Source organism: Maylandia zebra, linkage group LG15, assembly GCF_041146795.1.
Source record: "Maylandia zebra isolate NMK-2024a linkage group LG15, Mzebra_GT3a, whole genome shotgun sequence".
NCBI lineage: Eukaryota > Metazoa > Chordata > Actinopteri > Cichliformes > Cichlidae > Maylandia > Maylandia zebra.
The window spans coordinates 29,411,810-29,433,109 of NC_135181.1; positions in this window are offsets into that span (position 1 = coordinate 29,411,810).

Here is a 21,300-nt window from a genome sequence, read left to right on the forward strand (position 1 = left end):
AATGTCCTAAACCCAACAGGAAGTCCGCCATTTTGGATTGAAGGTGACATTTTGGCTCTGATTTTGCCATTTCCATGCCTCGAACTTTTGCGAACTCCTCCTTGGGGTTTCATTTCATAACCTTCATATTTGGTCAGTGTCAACTACACCCTTGTGCCATGTTAAATTGCGGAGCTTTTGAGTTTTCACAATACTATGAGGCCGTGGCGCCATGGCGAATTTCGATGACTCGCCATCAAAATCTTATTGCCTCTCATTTTGTCATACATTTTCTGACCTTGACCAAAGTGAACACATATGATAAGGCTCCACCCCTGAACATATTTCAACTGCCATATTTGACACCAGGGACAGCGCCACCTAGTGGGAACAGGAAATGTCATGTTTTACACTTTGGGGTACAGTATAGTGATGGGTGACATCTGCAGCCTCAAATTTCTCCAGGAAAGCCTTAAGGAGTTGGTCTTGGGTTACAGTGAAAACTGTGACTTTTCGCAAAAGGGTGTGACCCCAGCAGCATGGCGAACTTTGATGTCACGCCATGAAGAAACAAATTAGTATAACTCAATGAAATCCAGTCTGATCAGTACCAGACTTTACAGGCATGATGTCAGACGCGCCCTGAACAGATTGATGTGCCCATTGTCAGAAATACGGACAGCGCCACCTAGTGGCAACAGGAAATGTCATGGCTTTAATTTTGTTGTACTGATTTTCACAGGTTGATCGTGGCCACCTCAAAAGCGGTGAATATCACCATCAGTCCCTCGTGATGCTTCAGTGCAAAAATTGTGACTTTAAACTGAACGGCGCACCCTGGTGGCAACGCGGTTCATCATGAAAGATGAAGTGGCTTTCGAGGGGCTTGGAAAGTTTATAGAGGCTTGAAATTTGGCACACACCTCCAAATGGATGAAGGCATTGTTGTTATGTAACCATTTTCCTTGAATAGCGCAAAATGGCTCCACAGCGCCCCCTACAATATTTCAAAACATCAGCCCCTGCTCTGTGTTTCATCTATGAGTCTGACACTTGGTAAGCTTGTGTAAGATATCAAGATGTACAAAAAAGTCTCTTGGAGCAATATCCCAAATCCAACAGGAAGTCAGCCATTTTAAAATTAATGTGTAATTTTGATGACATTTTCCCCCCTTTTCAGGCCTCATACTTTGACGAACTCCTCCAAGGGATTTCATCATATTGAAGCATTCTTCAGTGTGTAGAATCTAAAGACCTTTGTGATGTTAAATTGCGAAGCTTTTTCCGTTCAGGGAAACGGGGTGGTCATGGCGGCACGTAGAGTTTCAATCACTCGCAAAAAGCAGTAATCTGCTGTCACTAAAAAACACAATGTCCAATCTCTCCCAAAGGTCGCAGGTGTGATGAGACTCGAGCTTGGAAATGTTTGTTATGCTATTTGTAAATAATGGTTAGAGCGCCACCTAGTGGCATGACTATAATCCTGGTTGAATAAGATGAAATGTTAGCTGGTGATTAAAAGCATGAAATCCATCAATGTGACATCACATCGGACGTGCCGGTTTGAGGTGTTGGCAGTGGCTCGACGTGCCGGGGGTGCGAGGGCCCTCATAACGCTGCTTGCAGCTTTAATTATTAGGGCCCGAGCACCGAGAGTGCGAAGGCCCTATTGTATCTGCTCCGTTTCTTATTATTAGGGCCCGAGCACTGACTGTGCGAAGGCCCTATTGTATCTGCTCTGTTTCTTATTATTATTATTATTCAGGCAAAACAAGGGCCTTTTTGAGGGCCTAAACATGCTCAAAAACTCATGAAATTTTGCACACATGCCAGGTCTGGTGAAAAATTTTGTATTTTAATGGTTTTACATATGAGCACTGGGAAATGGCTCTACAGCGCCACCTATGCCTTGTAAAATGCAGCCCTACGACCACATCGTTTGGGCTACATGTATGAAATTTGGCACACATGTGTATCATGCCAAGACGAACAAAAAAGTCAGTGGGCCCATTGACGCAAACCCAACAGGAAGTCCGCCATTTGGACGTGAAGGTGACATTTTGGCTCTAATTTTGCCGTTTCCATGCCTCGAACTTTTTCGAACTCCTCCTTGGGATTTGGTCGTATAAGCTTCATCTTTGGTCAGTTTCAACTACACACCTGGGCCATGTTAAATTGCGGAGCTTTTGAGTTTTCACAATACCATGAGGCCGTGGCGCCACGGCGAATTTCGATGACTCGCCATGAAAATCTTATTGCCTCTCATTTTGTCATACATTTTCTGACCTTGACCAAAGTGAACACATATGATAAGGCTCCACCCCTGAACATATTTCAACTGCCATATTTGACACCAGGGACAGCGCCACCTAGTGGGAACAGGAAATGTCATGTTTTACACTTTGGGGTACAGTATTGTGATGGGTGACATCTGCAGCCTCAAATTTCTCCAGGAAAGCCTTAAGGAGTTGGTCTTGGGTTACAGTGAAAACTGTGACTTTTCGCAAAAGGGTGTGACCCCAGCGGCATGGCGAACTTTGATGTCACGCCATGAAGAAACAAATTAGTATAACTCAATGAAATCCAGTCTGATCAGTACCAGACTTTACAGGCATGATGTCAGACCCGCCCTGAACAGATTGATGTGCCCATTGTCGGGAATACGGACAGCGCCACCTAGTGGGAACAGGAAATGTCATGGCTTTAATTTTGTTGTACTGATTTTCACAGGTTCATCGTGGCCACCTCAAAAGCGGTGAATATCACCATCAGTCCCTTGTGATGCTTCAGTGCAAAAATTGTGACTTTAAACTGAACGCCGCACCCTGGTGGCAACGCGGTTCACCATGAAAGATGAAGTGGCTTTTGAGGGGCTTGGAAAGTTTAAAAAGTCTTGAAATTTGGCGCACACCTCCAATGTGGTTAAGGCTTTGTTGTTATGTGATCATTTTCATTGAATATCCCAAAATGGCTCCACAGCGCCCCCTACAAAATTTCAAAATCACAGCCCCTGCTCTGTGTTTTATGTATGAGTCTGAAACCTGGTAAGCTTATAGGAGATATCAAGATGTACAAAAAAGTCTCTTGGAGCAATATCCCAAATCCAACAGGAAGTCAGCCATTTTAAAATTAATGTGCAATTTTGGCAACATTTTCCCCTCTTTTCAGGCATCGTTCTTTGACGAACTCCTCCAAGGGATTTCATCATATTGCACTATTCTTCAGTGTGTGGAATCCAAAGACCTTTGTGTTGTTAAATTGCAAAGCTTTTTACGTTCAGGGAAACGGGGTGGTTATGGCGGCACGTAGACTCTCAATCACTCGCCAAAACGCAGTAATCTGCTGTTACTCAAAAACACAATGTCCAATCTCACCCAAAGGTCGCAGGCATAATGAGACTCGAGTTCGGAAATGTTTGTTATGCCATTTGTACATAATGGTTAGAGTGCCACCTAGTGGAACGACTAGCTAATCATGAATGAATGAGTTGAAATGTTAGCTGGTGGTTAAATGCATGAATTCCATCAATGTGACATCGATCGGACGTGCTGGTTTTAGGTGTTGGGCGTGGCTCGACGCGCCGGGGGTGCGAGGGCCCTCATAACGCTGCTTGCAGCTTTAATTAGGGCCCGAGCACTGACTGTGCGAAGGCCCTATTGTATCTGCTCTGTTTCTTATTATTATTATTATTCAGGCAAAACAAGGGCCTTTTTGAGGGCCTAAACATGCTCAAAAACTCATGAAATTTTGCACACATGCCAGGTCTGGTGAAAAATTTTGTATTTTAATGGTTTTACATATGAGCACTGGGAAATGGCTCTAGAGCGCCACCTATGCCTTGTTAAATGCAGCCCTACGACCACATCGTTTGGGCTACATGTATGAAATTTGGCACACATGTGTATCATGCCAAGACGAACAAAAAAGTCAGTGGGCCCATTGACGCAAACCCAACAGGAAGTCCGCCATTTGGACGTGAAGGTGACATTTTGGCTCTAATTTTGCCGTTTCCATGCCTCGAACTTTTTCGAACTCCTCCTTGGGATTTGGTCGTATAAGCTTCATCTTTGGTCAGTTTCAACTACACACCTGGGCCATGTTAAATTGCGGAGCTTTTGAGTTTTCACAATACCATGAGGCCGTGGCGCCACGGCGAATTTCGATGACTCGCCATGAAAATCTTATTGCCTCTCATTTTGTCATACATTTTCTGACCTTGACCAAAGTGAACACATATGATAAGGCTCCACCCCTGAACATATTTCAACTGCCATATTTGACACCAGGGACAGCGCCACCTAGTGGGAACAGGAAATGTCATGTTTTACACTTTGGGGTACAGTATTGTGATGGGTGACATCTGCAGCCTCAAATTTCTCCAGGAAAGCCTTAAGGAGTTGGTCTTGGGTTACAGTGAAAACTGTGACTTTTCGCAAAAGGGTGTGACCCCAGCGGCATGGCGAACTTTGATGTCACGCCATGAAGAAACAAATTAGTATAACTCAATGAAATCCAGTCTGATCAGTACCAGACTTTACAGGCATGATGTCAGACCCGCCCTGAACAGATTGATGTGCCCATTGTCGGGAATACGGACAGCGCCACCTAGTGGGAACAGGAAATGTCATGGCTTTAATTTTGTTGTACTGATTTTCACAGGTTCATCGTGGCCACCTCAAAAGCGGTGAATATCACCATCAGTCCCTTGTGATGCTTCAGTGCAAAAATTGTGACTTTAAACTGAACGCCGCACCCTGGTGGCAACGCGGTTCACCATGAAAGATGAAGTGGCTTTTGAGGGGCTTGGAAAGTTTATAGAGGCTTGAAAGTTGGCACACACCTCCAAATGTATGAAGGCTTTGTTGTTATGTGATCATTTTCATTGAATAGCGCAAAATGGCTCCACAGCGCCCCCTACAAAATTTCAAAACACCAGCCCCTGCTCTGTGTTTCATCTATGAGTCTGAAACCTGGTAAGCTTATGGAAAATATCAAGATGTACAAAAAAGTCTCTTGGAGCAATATCCCAAATCCAACAGGAAGTCAGCCATTTTAAAATTAATGTGCAATTTTGGCGACATTTTCCCCTCTTTTCAGGCTTCATACTTTGACAAACTCCTCCAAGGGATTTCATCAGATTGGACCGATCTGCAGTTTGTGGAATATAAAGACCTTTGTGATGTTAAATTGCGAAGCTTTTTACGTCCAGGGAAACGGGGTGGTTATGGCGGCACTTAGAGTTTGAATCACTCGCCAAAAAGCAGTAATCTGCTGTCACTCAAAAACACAATGTCCAATCTCTCCCAAACGTCTCAGGCGTGATGAGACTCGAGCTTGGAAGTGTTTGTTATGCCATTTGTACATAATGGTTAGAGCGCCACCTAGTGGAACGACTAACTAATCATGAATGAATGAGTTGAAATGTTAGCTGGTGGTTAAATGCATGAATTCCATCAATGTGACATGAGATCGGACGTTCTGGTTTTAGGTGTTGGGCGTGGCTCGACGCGCCGGGGGTGCGAGGGCCCTCATAACGCTGCTTGCAGCTTTAATTATTATTATTATTATTATTATTCACCCCAAACAAGGGCCTTTTTGAGGGCCTAAACATGCTCAAAAACTCATGAAATTTTGCACACATGCCAGGTCTGGTGAAAAATTTTGTATTTTAATGGTTTTACATATGAGCACTGGGAAATGGCTCTACAGCGCCACCTATGCCTTGTTAAATGCAGCCCTACGACCACATCGTTTGAGCTACATGTATGAAATTTGGCACACATGTGTATCATGCCAAGACGAACAAAAAAGTCTGGGGGCCCATTGACGCAAACCCAACAGGAAGTCCGCCATTTGGAAGAGAAGGTGACATTTTGGCTCTAATTTTGCCATTTCCATGCCTCGAACTTTAACGAACTCCTCCTTGGGATTTGGTCCTATAAGCTTCAAATTTGGACAGTGTCAACTACACCCTTGTGCCATGTTAAATTGCGGAGCTTTTGAGTTTTCACAATAGTATGAGGCCGTGGCGCCATGGCGAATTTTGATGACTCGCCATGAAAATCTTATTGCCTCTCATTCTGTCATACATGTTCCGATCTGGACCAAAGAGCACACATATGATAAGGCTCCACCCCTGAACATATTTCAACTGCCATATTTGACATCAAGGACAGCGCCACCTAGTGGGAACAGGAAATGTCATGTTTTACACTTTGGGGTACAGTATTGTGATGGGTGACATCTGCAGCCTCAAATTTCTCCAGGAAAGCCTTAAGGAGTTGGTCTTGGGTTACAGTGAAAACTGTGACTTTTCACGAAAGGGTGTGACCCCAGCAGCATGGCGAACTTTGATGTCACGCCATGAAGAAACAAATTAGTATAACTCAATGAAATCCAGTCTGATCAGTACCAGACTTTACACGCATGATGTCAGACCCGCCCTGAACAGATTGATATGCCCATTGTCGGAAATACGGACAGCGCCACCTAGTGGCAACAGGAAATGTCATGGCTTTAATTTTGTTGTACTGATTTTCACAGGTTCATCTTGGCCACCTCAAAAGCGGTGAATATCACCATCAGTCCCTCGTGATGCTTCAGTGCAAAAATTGTGACTTTAAACTGAACGGCGCACCCTGGTGGCAACGCGGTTCATCATGAAAGATGAAGTGGCTTTTGAGGGGCTTGGAAAGTTTATAGAGGCTTGAAATTTGGCACACACCTCCAAATGGATGAAGGCATTGTTGTTATGTAACCATTTTCCTTGAATAGCGCAAAATGGCTCCACAGCGCCCCCTACAATATTTCAAAACATCAGCCCCTGCTCTGTGTTTCATCTATGAGTCTGACACTTGGTAAGCTTGTGTAAGATATCAAGATGTACAAAAAAGTCTCTTGGAGCAATATCCCAAATCCAACAGGAAGTCAGCCATTTTAAAATTAATGTGTAATTTTGATGACATTTTCCCCCCTTTTCAGGCCTCATACTTTGACGAACTCCTCCAAGGGATTTCATCATATTGAAGCATTCTTCAGTGTGTAGAATCTAAAGACCTTTGTGATGTTAAATTGCGAAGCTTTTTCCGTTCAGGGAAACGGGGTGGTCATGGCGGCACGTAGAGTTTCAATCACTCGCAAAAAGCAGTAATCTGCTGTCACTAAAAAACACAATGTCCAATCTCTCCCAAAGGTCGCAGGTGTGATGAGACTCGAGCTTGGAAATGTTTGTTATGCTATTTGTCAATAATGGTTAGATCGCCACCTAGTGGCATGACTATAATCCTGGTTGAATAAGATGAAATGTTAGCTGGTGATTAAAAGCATGAAATCCATCAATGTGACATCACATCGGACGTGCCGGTTTGAGGTGTTGGCAGTGGCTCGACGTGCCGGGGGTGCGAGGGCCCTCATAACGCTGCTTGCAGCTTTAATTAGGGCCCGAGCACTGATAGTGCGAAGGCCCTATTGTAATTGCTCTGTTTATTATTATTATTATTATTATTATTATTATTATTATTAGGGCCCGAGCACTGAGAGTGCGAAGGCCCTATTGTATCTGCTCCGTTTCTTATTATTATTATTATTATTATTATTAGGGCCCGAGCACTGAGAGTGCGAAGGCCCTATTGTATCTGCTCCGTTTCTTATTATTATTATTATTATTATTATTCAGGCGAAACAAGGGCCTTTTTGAGGGCCTAAACATGCTCAAAAACTCATGAAATTTTGCACACATGCCAGGTCTGGTGAAAAATTTTGTATTTTAATGGTTTTACATATGAGCACTGGGAAATGGCTCTAGAGCGCCACCTATGCCTTGTTAAATGCAGCCCTACGACCACATGGTTTGAGCTACATGTATGAAATTTGGCACACATGTGTATCATGCCAAGACGAACAAAAAAGTCAGTGGGCCCATTGACGCAAACCCAACAGGAAGTCCGCCATTTGGAAGAGAAGGTGACATTTTGGCTCTAATTTTGCCATTTCCATGCCTCGAACTTTTGCGAACTCCTCCTTGGGGTTTGATTTCATAACCTTCATATTTGGACAGTGTCAACTACACCCTTGTGCCATGTTAAATTGCGGAGCTTTTGAGTTTTCACAATACGGTGAGGCCGTGGCGCCATGGCGAATTTCGATGACTCGCCATGAAAATCTTATTGCCTCTCATTTTGTCATACATTTTCTGACCTTGACCAAAGTGAACACATATGATAAGGCTCCACCCCTGAACATATTTCAACTGCCATATTTGACACCAGGGACAGCGCCACCTAGTGGGAACAGGAAATGTCATGTTTTACACTTTGGGGTACAGTATTGTGATGGGTGACATCTGCAGCCTCAAATTTCTCCAGGAAAGCCTTAAGGAGTTGGTCTTGGGTTACAGTGAAAACTGTGAGTTTTCACGAAAGGGTGTGACCCCAGCAGCATGGCGAACTTTGATGTCACGCCATGAAGAAACAAATTAGTATAACTCAATGAAATCCAGTCTGATCAGTACCAGACTTTACAGGCATGATGTCAGACCCGCCCTGAACAAATTGATATGCCCATTGTCGGAAATATGGACAGCGCCACCTAGTGGCAACAGGAAATGTCATGGCTTTAACTTTGTTGTACTGATTTTCACAGGTTGATCGTGGCCACCTCAAAAGCGGTGAATATCACCATCAGTCCCTCGTGATGCTTCAGTGCAAAAATTGTGACTTTAAACTGAACGGCGCACCCTGGTGGCAACGCAGTTCATCATGAAAGATGAAGTGGCTTTTGAGGGGCTTGGAAAGTTTATAGAGGCTTGAAATTTGGCACACACCTCCAAATGGATGAAAGCATTGTTGTTATGTAACCATTTTCCTTGAATAGCGCAAAATGGCTCCACAGCGCCCCCTACAATATTTCAAAACATCAGCCCCTGCTCTGTGTTTCATCTATGAGTCTGACACTTGGTAAGCTTGTGTAAGATATCAAGATGTACAAAAAAGTCTCTTGGAGCAATATCCCAAATCCAACAGGAAGTCAGCCATTTTAAAATTAATGTGTAATTTTGATGACATTTTCCCCTCTTTTCAGGCTTCATACTTTGACGAACTCCTCCAAGGGATTTCATCATATTGAAGCATTCTTCAGTGTGTAGAATCTAAAGACCTTTGTGATGTTAAATTGCGAAGCTTTTTCCGTTCAGGGAAACGGGGTGGTCATGGCGGCACGTAGAGTTTCAATCACTCGCAAAAAGCAGTAATCTGCTGTCACTAAAAAACACAATGTCCAATCTCTCCCAAAGGTCGCAGGTGTGATGAGACTCGAGCTTGGAAATGTTTGTTATGCTATTTGTCAATAATGGTTAGAGCGCCACCTAGTGGCATGACTATAATCCTGGTTGAATAAGATGAAATGTTAGCTGGTGATTAAAAGCATGAAATCCATCAATGTGACATCACATCGGACGTGCCGGTTTGAGGTGTTGGCAGTGGCTCGACGTGCCGGGGGTGCGAGGGCCCTCATAACGCTGCTTGCAGCTTTAATTATTATTATTATTATTATTATTATTATTATTCAGGCGAAACAAGGGCCTTTTTGAGGGCCTAAACATGCTCAAAAACTCATGAAATTTTGCACACATGCCAGGTCTGGTGAAAAATTTTGTATTTTAATGGTTTTACATATGAGCACTGGGAAATGGCTCTAGAGCGCCACCTATGCCTTGTTAAATGCAGCCCTACGACCACATCGTTTGAGCTACATGTATGAAATTTGGCACACATATGTATCATGCCAAGACGAACAAAAAAGTCTGTGGGCCCATTGACGCAAACCCAACAGGAAGTCCGCCATTTGGAAGAGAAGGTGACATTTTGGCTCAAATTTTGCCATTTCCATGCCTCGAACTTTTGCGAACTCCTCCTTGGGGTTTGATTTCCTAACCTTCATATTTGGTCAGTGTCAACTACACCCTTGTGCCATGTTAAATTGCGGAGCTTTTGAGTTTTCACAATACTATGAGGCCGTGGCGCCATGGCGAATTTCGATGACTCGCCATGAAAATCTTATTGCCTCTCATTTTGTCATACATTTTCTGACCTTGACCAAAGTGAACACATATGATAAGGCTCCACCCCTGAACATATTTCAACTGCCATATTTGACACCAGGTACAGCGCCACCTAGTGGGAACAGGAAATGTCATGTTTTACACTTTGGGGTACAGTATTGTGATGGGTGACATCTGCAGCCTCAAATTTCTCCAGGAAAGCCTTAAGGAGTTGGTCTTGGGTTACAGTGAAAACTGTGACTTTTCACGAAAGGGTGTGACCCCAGCAGCATGGCGAACTTTGATGTCACGCCATGAAGAAACAAATTAGTATAACTCAATGAAATCCAGTCTGATCAGTACCAGACTTTACAGGCATGATGTCAGACCCGCCCTGAACAGATTGATGTGCCCATTGTCAGAAATACGGACAGCGCCACCTAGTGGCAACAGGAAATGTCATGGCTTTAATTTTGTTGTACTGATTTTCACAGGTTCATCGTGGCCACCTCAAAAGCGGTGAATATCAACATCAGTCCCTCGTGATGCTTCAGTGCAAAAATTGTGACTTTAAACTGAACGGCGCACCCTGGTGGTAACGCGGTTCACCATGAAAGATGAAGTGGCTTTTGAGGGGCTTGGAAAGTTTATAGAGGCTTGAAATTTGGCACACACCTCCAAATGGATGAACGCTTTGTTGGCATGTGATCATTTTCATTGAATAGCGCGAAATGGCTCCACAGCGCCCCCTACAATATTTCAAAACATCAGCCCCTGCTCTGTGTTTCATCTATGAGTCTGACTCTTGGTAAGCTTGTGTAAGATATCAAGATGTACAAAAAAGTCTCTTGGAGCAATATCCCAAATCCAACAGGAAGTCAGCCATTTTAAAATTAATGTGTAATTTTGATGACATTTTCCCCCCTTTTCAGGCTTCATACTTTGACGAACTCCTCCAAGGGATTTCATCATATTGAAGCATTCTTCAGTGTGTAGAATCTAAAGACCTTTGTGATGTTAAATTGCGAAGCTTTTTCCGTTCAGGGAAACGGGATGGTCATGGCGGCACGTAGAGTTTCAATCACTCGCAAAAAGCAGTAATCTGCTGTCACTAAAAAACACAATGTCCAATCTCTCCCAAAGGTCGCAGGTGTGATGAGACTCGAGCTTGGAAATGTTTGTTATGCTATTTGTCAATAATGGTTAGAGCGCCACCTAGTGGCATGACTATAATCCTGGTTGAATAAGATGAAATGTTAGCTGGTGATTAAAAGCATGAAATCCATCAATGTGACATCACATCGGACGTGCCGGTTTGAGGTGTTGGCAGTGGCTCGACGTGCCGGGGGTGCGAGGGCCCTCATAACGCTGCTTGCAGCTTTAATTATTATTATTAGGGCCCGAGCACTGACAGTGCGAAGGCCCTATTGTAATTGCTCTGTTTATTATTATTATTATTATTATTATTATTATTATTATTCCGGCAAATGAATCGGCCTTTTGAGGGCCTAAACATGCTCGAAAACTCATGAAATTTTGCACACGCGTCAGGTCTGGTGAAAATTTACGTATTTTAATGTTCTCAGACATGGCCAGGGAAAATTAGCTCAGTAGCGCCACCTAGAAAAATGAAAAACGCGAGCCCCCGGTATGGGTATGACCTACATGTTTGAAAGTCGGTACACCTATATAACGTTCAGAGTCGAACAAAAAAGTCTATTATGGCAATGTCCTAAACCCAACAGGAAGTCCGCCATTTTGGATTGAAGGTGACATTTTGGGTCTGATTTTACCGTTTCCATGCCTCGAACTTTAACGAACTCCTCCTTGGGATTTGGTCGTATAAGCTTTATCTTTGGTCAGTTTCAACTACACACCTGGGCCATGTTAAATTGCGGAGCTTTTGAGTTTTCACAATACCATGAGGCCGTGGCGCCACGGCGAATTTCGATGACTCGCCATGAAAATCTTATTGCCTCTCATTTTGTCATACATTTTCTGACCTTGACCAAAGTGAACACATATGATAAGGCTCCACCCCTGAACATATTTCAACTGCCATATTTGACACCAGGGACAGCGCCACCTAGTGGGAACAGGAAATGTCATGTTTTACACTTTGGGGTACAGTATTGTGATGGGTGACATCTGCAGCCTCAAATTTCTCCAGGAAAGCCTTAAGGAGTTGGTCTTGGGTTACAGTGAAAACTGTGACTTTTCGCAAAAGGGTGTGACACCAGCGGCATGGCGAACTTTGATGTCACGCCATGAAGAAACAAATTAGTATAACTCAATGAAATCCAGTCTGATCAGTACCAGACTTTACAGGCATGATGTCAGACCCGCCCTGAACAGATTGATGTGCCCATTGTCGGGAATACGGACAGCGCCACCTAGTGGGAACAGGAAATGTCATGGCTTTAATTTTGTTGTACTGATTTTCACAGGTTCATCGTGGCCACCTCAAAAGCGGAGAATATCACCATCAGTCCCTCATGATGCTTCAGTGCAAAAATTGTGACTTTAAACTGAACGGCGCACCCTGGTGGCAACGCGGTCCACCATGAAAGATGAAGTGGCTTTTGAGGGGCTTGGAAAGTTTATAGAGGCTTGAAATTTGGCACACACCTCCAATGTGATGAAGGCTTTGTTGTTATGTGATCAGTTTCATTGAATAGCGCGAAGTGGCTCCACAGCGCCCCCTACAATATTTCAAAATATCAGCCCCTGCTCTGTGTTTTATGTATGATTCTGAAACCTGGTAAGCTTATAGGAGATATCAAGATGTACAAAAAAGTCTCTTGGAGCAATATCCCAAATCCAACAGGAAGTCAGCCATTTTAAAATTAATGTGCAATTTTGGCAACATTTTCCCCTCTTTTCAGGCACCCTTCTTTGACGAACTCCTCCAAGGGATTTCATCAGATTGATGCGATCTCCTGTGTGTGGAATCTAAAGACCTTTGTGATGTTAAATTGCGAAGCTTTTTACATTCAGGGAAACGGGGTGGTCATGGCGGCACGTAGAGTTTCAATCACTCGCCAAAAAGCAGTAATCTGCTGTCACTCAAAGACACAATGTCCAATCTCTCCCAAAGCTCATAGGCGTGATGAGACTCGAGCTCGGAAATGTTTGTTATGCCATTTGTACATGATGGTTAGAGCGCCACCTAGTGGAACGACTAACTAATCATGAATGAATGAGTTGAAATGTTAGCTGGTGGTTAAATGCATGAATTCCATCAATGTGACATCAGATCGGAGGTGCTGGTTTTAGGTGTTGGGTGTGGCTCGACGCGCCGGGGGTGCGAGGGCCCTCATAACGCTGCTTGCAGCTTTAATTATTATTATTATTATTATTATTCACCCCAAACAAGGGCCTTTTTGAGGGCCTAAACATGCTCAAAAACTCATGAAATTTTGCACACATGCCAGGTCTGGTGAAAAATTTTGTATTTTAATGGTTTTACATATGAGCACTGGGAAATGGCTCTACAGCGCCACCTATGCCTTGTTAAATGCAGCCCTACGACCACATGGTTTGAGCTACATGTATGAAATTTGGCACACATGTGTATCATGCCAAGACGAACAAAAAAGTCAGTAGGCCCATTGACGCAAACCCAACAGGAAGTCCGCCATTTGGAAGAGAAGGTGACATTTTGGCTCTAATTTTGCCATTTCCATGCCTCGAACTTTTGCGAACTCCTCCTTGGGATTTGGTTGTATAAGCTTCATCTTTGGTCAGTGTCAACTACACACCTGGGCCATGTTAAATTGCGGAGCTTTTGAGTTTTCACAATCCTATGAGGCCGTGGCGCCATGGCGAATTTCGATGACTCGCCATGAAAATCTTATTGCCTCTCATTTTGTCATACATTTTCTGACCTTGACCAAACTGAACACATATGTTAAGGCTCCACCCCTGAACATATTTCAACTGCCATATTTGACACCAGGGACAGCGCCACCTAGTGGGAAAAGGAAATGTCATGTTTTACACTTTGGGGTACAGTATAGTGATGGGTGACACCTGCAGCCTCAAATTTCTCCAGGAAAGCCTTAAGGAGTTGGTCTTGGGTTACAGTGAAAACTGTGACTTTTCGCAAAAGGGTGTGACCCCAGCAGCATGGCGAACTTTGATGTCACGCCATGAAGAAACAAATTAGTATAACTCAATGAAATCCAGTCTGATCAGTATCAGACTTTACAGGCATGATGTCAGACCAGCCCTGAACAGATTGATGTGCCCATTGTCGGAAATACGGACAGCGCCACCTAGTGGCAACAGGAAATGTCATGGCTTTAATTTTGTTGTACTGATTTTCACAGGTTCATCGTGGCCACCTCAAAAGCGGTGAATATCACCATCAGTCCCTTGTGATGCTTCAGTGCAAAAATTGTGACTTTAAACTGAACGGCGCACCCTGGTGGCAACGCTGTTCAACATGAAAGATGAAGTGGCTTTTGAGGGTCTTGGCAAGTTTATAGAGGCTTGAAATTTGGCACACACCTCCAAATGGATGAAGGCTTTGTTGGCATGTGATCATTTTCATTGAATAGCGCGAAATTGCTCCACAGCGCCCCCTACAAAATTTCAAAACCACAGCCCCTGCTCTGTGTTCTATGTATGATTCTGAAACCTGGTAAGCTTATAGGAGATATCAAGATGTACAAAAAAGTCTCTTGGTGCAATATCCCAAATCCAACAGGAAGTCAGCCATTTTAAAATTAATATGTAATTTTGGCAACATTTTCCCCTCTTTCCAGGCACCGTTCTTTGACGAACTCCTCCAAGGGATTTCATCATATTGAACCAATCTCCAGTGTGTGGAATCTAAAGACCTTTGTGATGTTAAATTGCGAAGCTTTTTACGTTCAGTGAAACGGGGTGGTTATGGTGGCACTTAGAGTTTGAATCACTCGCCAAAAAGCAGTAATCTGCTGTCACTCAAAAACACAATGTCCAATCTCTCCCAAACGTCTCAGGTGTGATGAGACTCGAGCTCGGAAGTGATTGTTATGCCATTTGTACATAATGGTTAGAGCGCCACCTAGTGGAATGACTAACTAATCATGAATGAATGAGTTGAAATGTTAGCTGGTGGTTAAATGCATGAATTCCATCAATGTGACATGAGATCGGAGGTGCTGGTTTTAGGTGTTGGGCGTGGCTCGACGTGCCGGGGGTGCGAGGGCCCTCATAACGCTGCTTGCAGCTTTAATTATTATTATTATTATTCCGGCAAATGAATTGGCCGTTTGAGGGCCTAAACATGCTCGAAAACTCATGAAATTTTGCACACGCGTCAGGTCTGGTGAAAATTTACGTATTTTAATGTTCTCAGACATGGCCAGGGAAAATTAGCTCAGTAGCGCCACCTAGAAAAATGAAAAACGCGAGCCCCCGGTATGGGTATGACCTACATGTTTGAAAGTCGGTACACCTATATAACGTTCAGAGTCGAACAAAAAAGTATATTATGGCAATGTCCTAAACCCAACAGGAAGTCCGCCATTTTGGATTGAAGGTGACATTTTGGCTCTGATTTTACCGTTTCCATGCCTCGCACTTTAACGAACTCCTCCTTGGGATTTGGTCCTATAAGCTTCAAATTTGGACAGTGTCAACTACACCCTTGTGCCATGTTAAATTGCGGAGCTTTTGAGTTTTCACAATAGTATGAGGCCGTGGCGCCATGGCGAATTTTGATGACTCGCCATGAAAATCTTATTGCCTCTCATTCTGTCATACATGTTCCGATCTGGACCAAAGAGCACACATATGATAAGGCTCCACCCCTGAACATATTTCAACTGCCATATTTGACATCAAGGACAGCGCCACCTAGTGGGAACAGGAAATGTCATGTTTTACACTTTGGGGTACAGTATAGTGATGGGTGACATCTGCAGCCTCAAATTTCTCCAGGAAAGCCTTAAGGAGTTGTTCTTGGGTTACAGTGAAAACTGTGACTTTTCGCAAAAGGGTGTGACCCCAGCGGCGTGGCGAACTTTGATGTCACGCCATGAAGAAACAAATTAGTATAACTCAATGAAATCCAGTCTGATCAGTACCAGACTTTACAGGCATGATGTCAGACCCGCCCTGAACAGATTGATGTGCCCATTGTCGGGAATAAGGACAGCGCCACCTAGTGGGAACAGGAAATGTCATGGCTTTAATTTTGTTGTACTGATTTTCACAGGTTCATCGTGGCCACCTCAAAAGCGGTGAATATCACCATCAGTCCCTTGTGATGCTTCAGTGCAAAAATTGTGACTTTAAACTGAACGGCGCACCCTGGTGGCAACGCTGTTCAACATGAAAGATGAAGTGGCTTTTGAGGGTCTTGGCAAGTTTATAGAGGCTTGAAATTTGGCACACACCTCCAAATGGATGAAGGCTTTGTTGGCATGTGATCATTTTCATTGAATAGCGCGAAATTGCTCCACAGCGCCCCCTACAAAATTTCAAAACCACAGCCCCTGCTCTGTGTTCTATGTATGATTCTGAAACCTGGTAAGCTTATAGGAGATATCAAGATGTACAAAAAAGTCTCTTGGTGCAATATCCCAAATCCAACAGGAAGTCAGCCATTTTAAAATTAATATGTAATTTTGGCAACATTTTCCCCTCTTTCCAGGCACCGTTCTTTGACGAACTCCTCCAAGGGATTTCATCATATTGAACCAATCTCCAGTGTGTGGAATCTAAAGACCTTTGTGATGTTAAATTGCGAAGCTTTTTACGTTCAGTGAAACGGGGTGGTTATGGTGGCACTTAGAGTTTGAATCACTCGCCAAAAAGCAGTAATCTGCTGTCACTCAAAAACACAATGTCCAATCTCTCCCAAACGTCTCAGGTGTGATGAGACTCGAGCTCGGAAGTGATTGTTATGCCATTTGTACATAATGGTTAGAGCGCCACCTAGTGGAATGACTAACTAATCATGAATGAATGAGTTGAAATGTTAGCTGGTGGTTAAATGCATGAATTCCATCAATGTGACATGAGATCGGACGTGCTGGTTTTAGGTGTTGGGCGTGGCTCGACGCGCCGGGGGTGCGAGGGCCCTCATAACGCTGCTTGCAGCTTTAATTATTATTATTATTATTCAGGCAAAACAAGGGCCTTTTTGAGGGCCTAAACATGCTCAAAAACTCATGAAATTTTGCACACATGCCAGGTCTGGTGAAAAATTTTGTATTTTAATGGTTTTACATATGAGCACTGGGAAATGGCTCTACAGCGCCACCTATGCCTTGTTAAATGCAGCCCTACGACCACATCGTTTCAGCTACATGTATGAAATTTGGCACACATGTGTATCATGCCGAGTCGAACAAAAAAGTCTGTGGGGCCCATTGATGCAAACCCAACAGGAAGTCCGCCATTTGGAAGAGAAGGTGACATTTTGGCTCTAATTTTGCCATTTCCATGCCTCGAACTTTTGCGAACTCCTCCTTGGGATTTGGTTGTATAAGCTTCATCTTTGGTCAGTGTCAACTACACACCTGGGCCATGTTAAATTGCGGAGCTTTTGAGTTTTCACAATACTATGAGGCCGTGGCGCCATGGCGAATTTCGATGACTCGCCATGAAAATCTTATTGCCTCTCATTTTGTCATACATTTTCTGACCTTGACCAAAGTGAACACATATGATAAGGCTCCACCCCTGAACATATTTCAACTGCCATATTTGACACCAGGGACAGCGCCACCTAGTGGGAACAGGAAATGTCATGTTTTACACTTTGGGGTACAGTATAGTGATGGGTGACACCTGCAGCCTCAAATTTCTCCAGGAAAGCCTTAAGGAGTTGGTCTTGGGTTACAGTGAAAACTGTGACTTTTCGCAAAAGGATGTGACCCCAGCAGCATGGCGAACTTTGATGTCACGCCATGAAGAAACAAATTAGTATAACTCAATGAAATCCAGTCTGTTCAGTACCAGACTTTACAGGCATGATGTCAGACCCGCCCTGAACAGATTGATGTGCCCATTGTCGGGAATACGTACAGCGCCACCTAGTGGCAACAGGAAATGTCATGGCTTTAATTTTGTTGTACTGATTTTCACAGGTTCATCGTGGCCACCTCAAAAGCGGTGAATATCACCATCAGTCCCTCGTGATGCTTCAGTGCAAAAATTGTGACTTTAAACTGAACGGCGCACCCTGGTGGCAACGCGGTCCACCATGAAAGATGAAGTGGCTTTTGAGGGGCTTGGAAAGTATATAGAGGCTTTAAATTTAGCACACCCCTCCAAATGGATGAAGGCTTTGTTGTCATGTGATCATTTTTATTGAATAGCGCGAAATGGCTCCACAGCGCCCCCTACAAAATTTCAAAACCACAGCCCCAGCTCTGTGTTTTATGTATGAGTCTGAAACCTGGTAAGCTTATAGGAGATATCAAGATGTACAAAAAAGTCTCTTGGAGCAATATCCAAAATCCAACAGGAAGTCAGCCATTTTAAAATTAATGTGCAATTTTGGCAACATTTTCCCCTCTTTCCAGGCACCGTTCTTTGACGAACTCCTCCAAGGGATTTCATCAGATTGATGCGATCTCCTGTGTGTGGTATCTAAAGACCTTTGTGATGTTAAATTGCGAAGCTTTTTACATTCAGGGAAACGGGGTGGTCATGGCGGCACGTGGAGTTTCAATCACTCGCCAAAAAGCAGTAATCTGCTGTCACTCAAAAACACAATGTCCAATCTCTCCCAAAGCTCATAGGCGTGATGAGACTCGAGCTCGGAAATGTTTGTTATGCCATTTGTGCATAAGGGTTAGAGCGCCACCTAGTGGAACGACTAACAAATCATGAATGAATGAGTTGAAATGTTAGCTGGTGGTTAAATGCATGAATTCCATCAATGTGACATGAGATCGGACGTGCTGGTTTTAGGTGTTGGGCGTGGCTCGACGCGCCGGGGGTGCGAGGGCCCTCATAACGCTGCTTGCAGCTTTAATTAATTTTGAGTTTCTGAACATCGGAAACGTATAAAATGTATTCAAATTCCTAAAAGCTTAATGTAATGGTTTTTATCAAACTCCTTGAATTAAAGCTCAAAGTCTGCATTTCATTCACCTTTTGATTTTCTTCTTCTTAGCTTTTTTATTTCTTTTTTCTTGATTTAAAATCCACTGTGAGGTTGAATAGAGGCAGCATTATAAGTGTCATTATTCAGGGCCTCCACAAATAATGATCTCAAAAATACAAGCAAGAACAGAAAAGACAAAAAAAACACATGATAAACAACTCTAGGCTTTACAAATTGAATTTAACTTGATATTAATATTGTCATGAGGAGGAGACTTGAAATAATTCGTACACACACACACACACACACACACACACACACACACACACACACACACACACACACACACACATCAGTTCATATAGTGTTTTAACATCCACAGCAATGACCTTAGTGCCTTCATTGGGGCTTGATGAGGAATAACTGAACTGCAGAAAATTGGATCTATAGAAGGTGACTTTAATTAGCAGCTGGCTGCGTGCACGTGGCTTTTAAAACTATGAGCTCTCATTTACACGTCTAATCAGGGATACTCCCAATTTAAACTATGCTTAATTTTCATATTTCTCATGTGGAAGCAGTCGCAGCTGATTGCACCTGTTCCCCCGAGAGCTGAAAAACCGATATGCTGCACTGATGCCCCATTAAAAATTCAGCCATATCAACATAATTTCACCACCTTTCTCTTCCTACAATCATGCAGCAAATATTCATTTCGCATTCACAAAGGAACAGTGAATCATGATTCATTTCACATATTTCAACAACAAATTAATTGACACAGTTTGATGCTTTTTGGCATCTATGCTGGATATTCATAATTATTTTCCCCTTTGGTGTTTCCATCACATAAAATCAGGAATTAATAAGAGTGAATGAAACCTCTGAATGTGTTTTTACATTTTTTTTAATCATTATAACATTTAAGAGAAGCTCTTACAACCACCACCCCCCACAAAAAAAGACCAACCCCCCCCCCCCCATATATATATATATATATATATATATATATATAAAACACCCAGCACGCCCCTGCGGGCGGTTTATCCTTCAAGCTCGGGTCCTCTACCAGAGGCCTGGGAGCTTGAGGGTCCTGCGCAGTATCTTAGCTGTTCCCAGGACTGCGCTCTTCTGGACAGAGATCTCCGATGTTGTTCCCGGGATCTGCTGGAGCCACTCGCCTAGCTTGGGAGTCACCGCACCTAGTGCTCCAATTACCACGGGGACCACCGTTACCTTCACCCTCCACATCCTCTCGAGCTCTTCTCTGAGCCCTTGGTATTTCTCCAGCTTCTCGTGTTCCTTCTTCCTGATATTGCTGTCATTCGGAACCGCTACATCGATCACTACGGCCGTCTTCTTCTGTTTGTCTACCACCACTATGGCTGGTTGGTTAGCCACCACCATTTTGTCCGTCTGTATCTGAAGTCCCACAGGATCTTAGCTCGGTCATTCTCCACCACCCTTGGGGGCATCTCCCATTTTGACCTCGGGACTTCCAGGTTATACTCGGCACAGATGTTCCTGTACACTATGCCGGCCACTTGGTTATGGCGTTCCATGTATGCCTTGCCTGCTAGCATCTTGCACCCTGCTGTTATGTGCTGGATTGTCTCTGGGGCATCTTTACACAGCCTGCACCTGGGGTCTTGCCTGGTGTGATAGACCCCAGCCTCTATGGATCTTGTGCTCAGAGCTTGTTCTTGTGCTGCCATGATTAGTGCCTCTGTGCTGTCTTTCAGTCCAGCTTTGTCCAGCCACTGGTAGGATTTCTGGATATCAGCCACCTCCTCTATCTGCCGGTGGTACATACCGTGCAGGGGCCTGTCCTTCCATGATGGTTCCTCGTCTCCCTCCTCTTTCTTGGGTTTCTGCTGCCTGAGGTATTCACTGAGCACTCGGTCAGTTGGGGCCATCTTCCCAATGTATTCTTGGATGTTCGTTGTCTCATCCTGGACTGTGGTGCTGACACTCACCAGTCCCCGGCCCCCTTCCTTCCGCTTAGCGTACAGCCTCAGGGTGCTGGACTTGGGGTGAAACCCTCCATGCATGGTAAGGAGCTTTCTTGTCTTTATGTCAGTGGCTTCTATCTCCTCCTTTGGCCAGCCTATTACCCCAGCAGGGTACCTGATCACGGGCAGGGCGTACGTGTTGATGGCCCGGATCTTGTTCTTACCATTCAGCTAACTCCTCAGGACTTGCCTGACCCTCTGCAGGTACTTGGTGGTTGCAG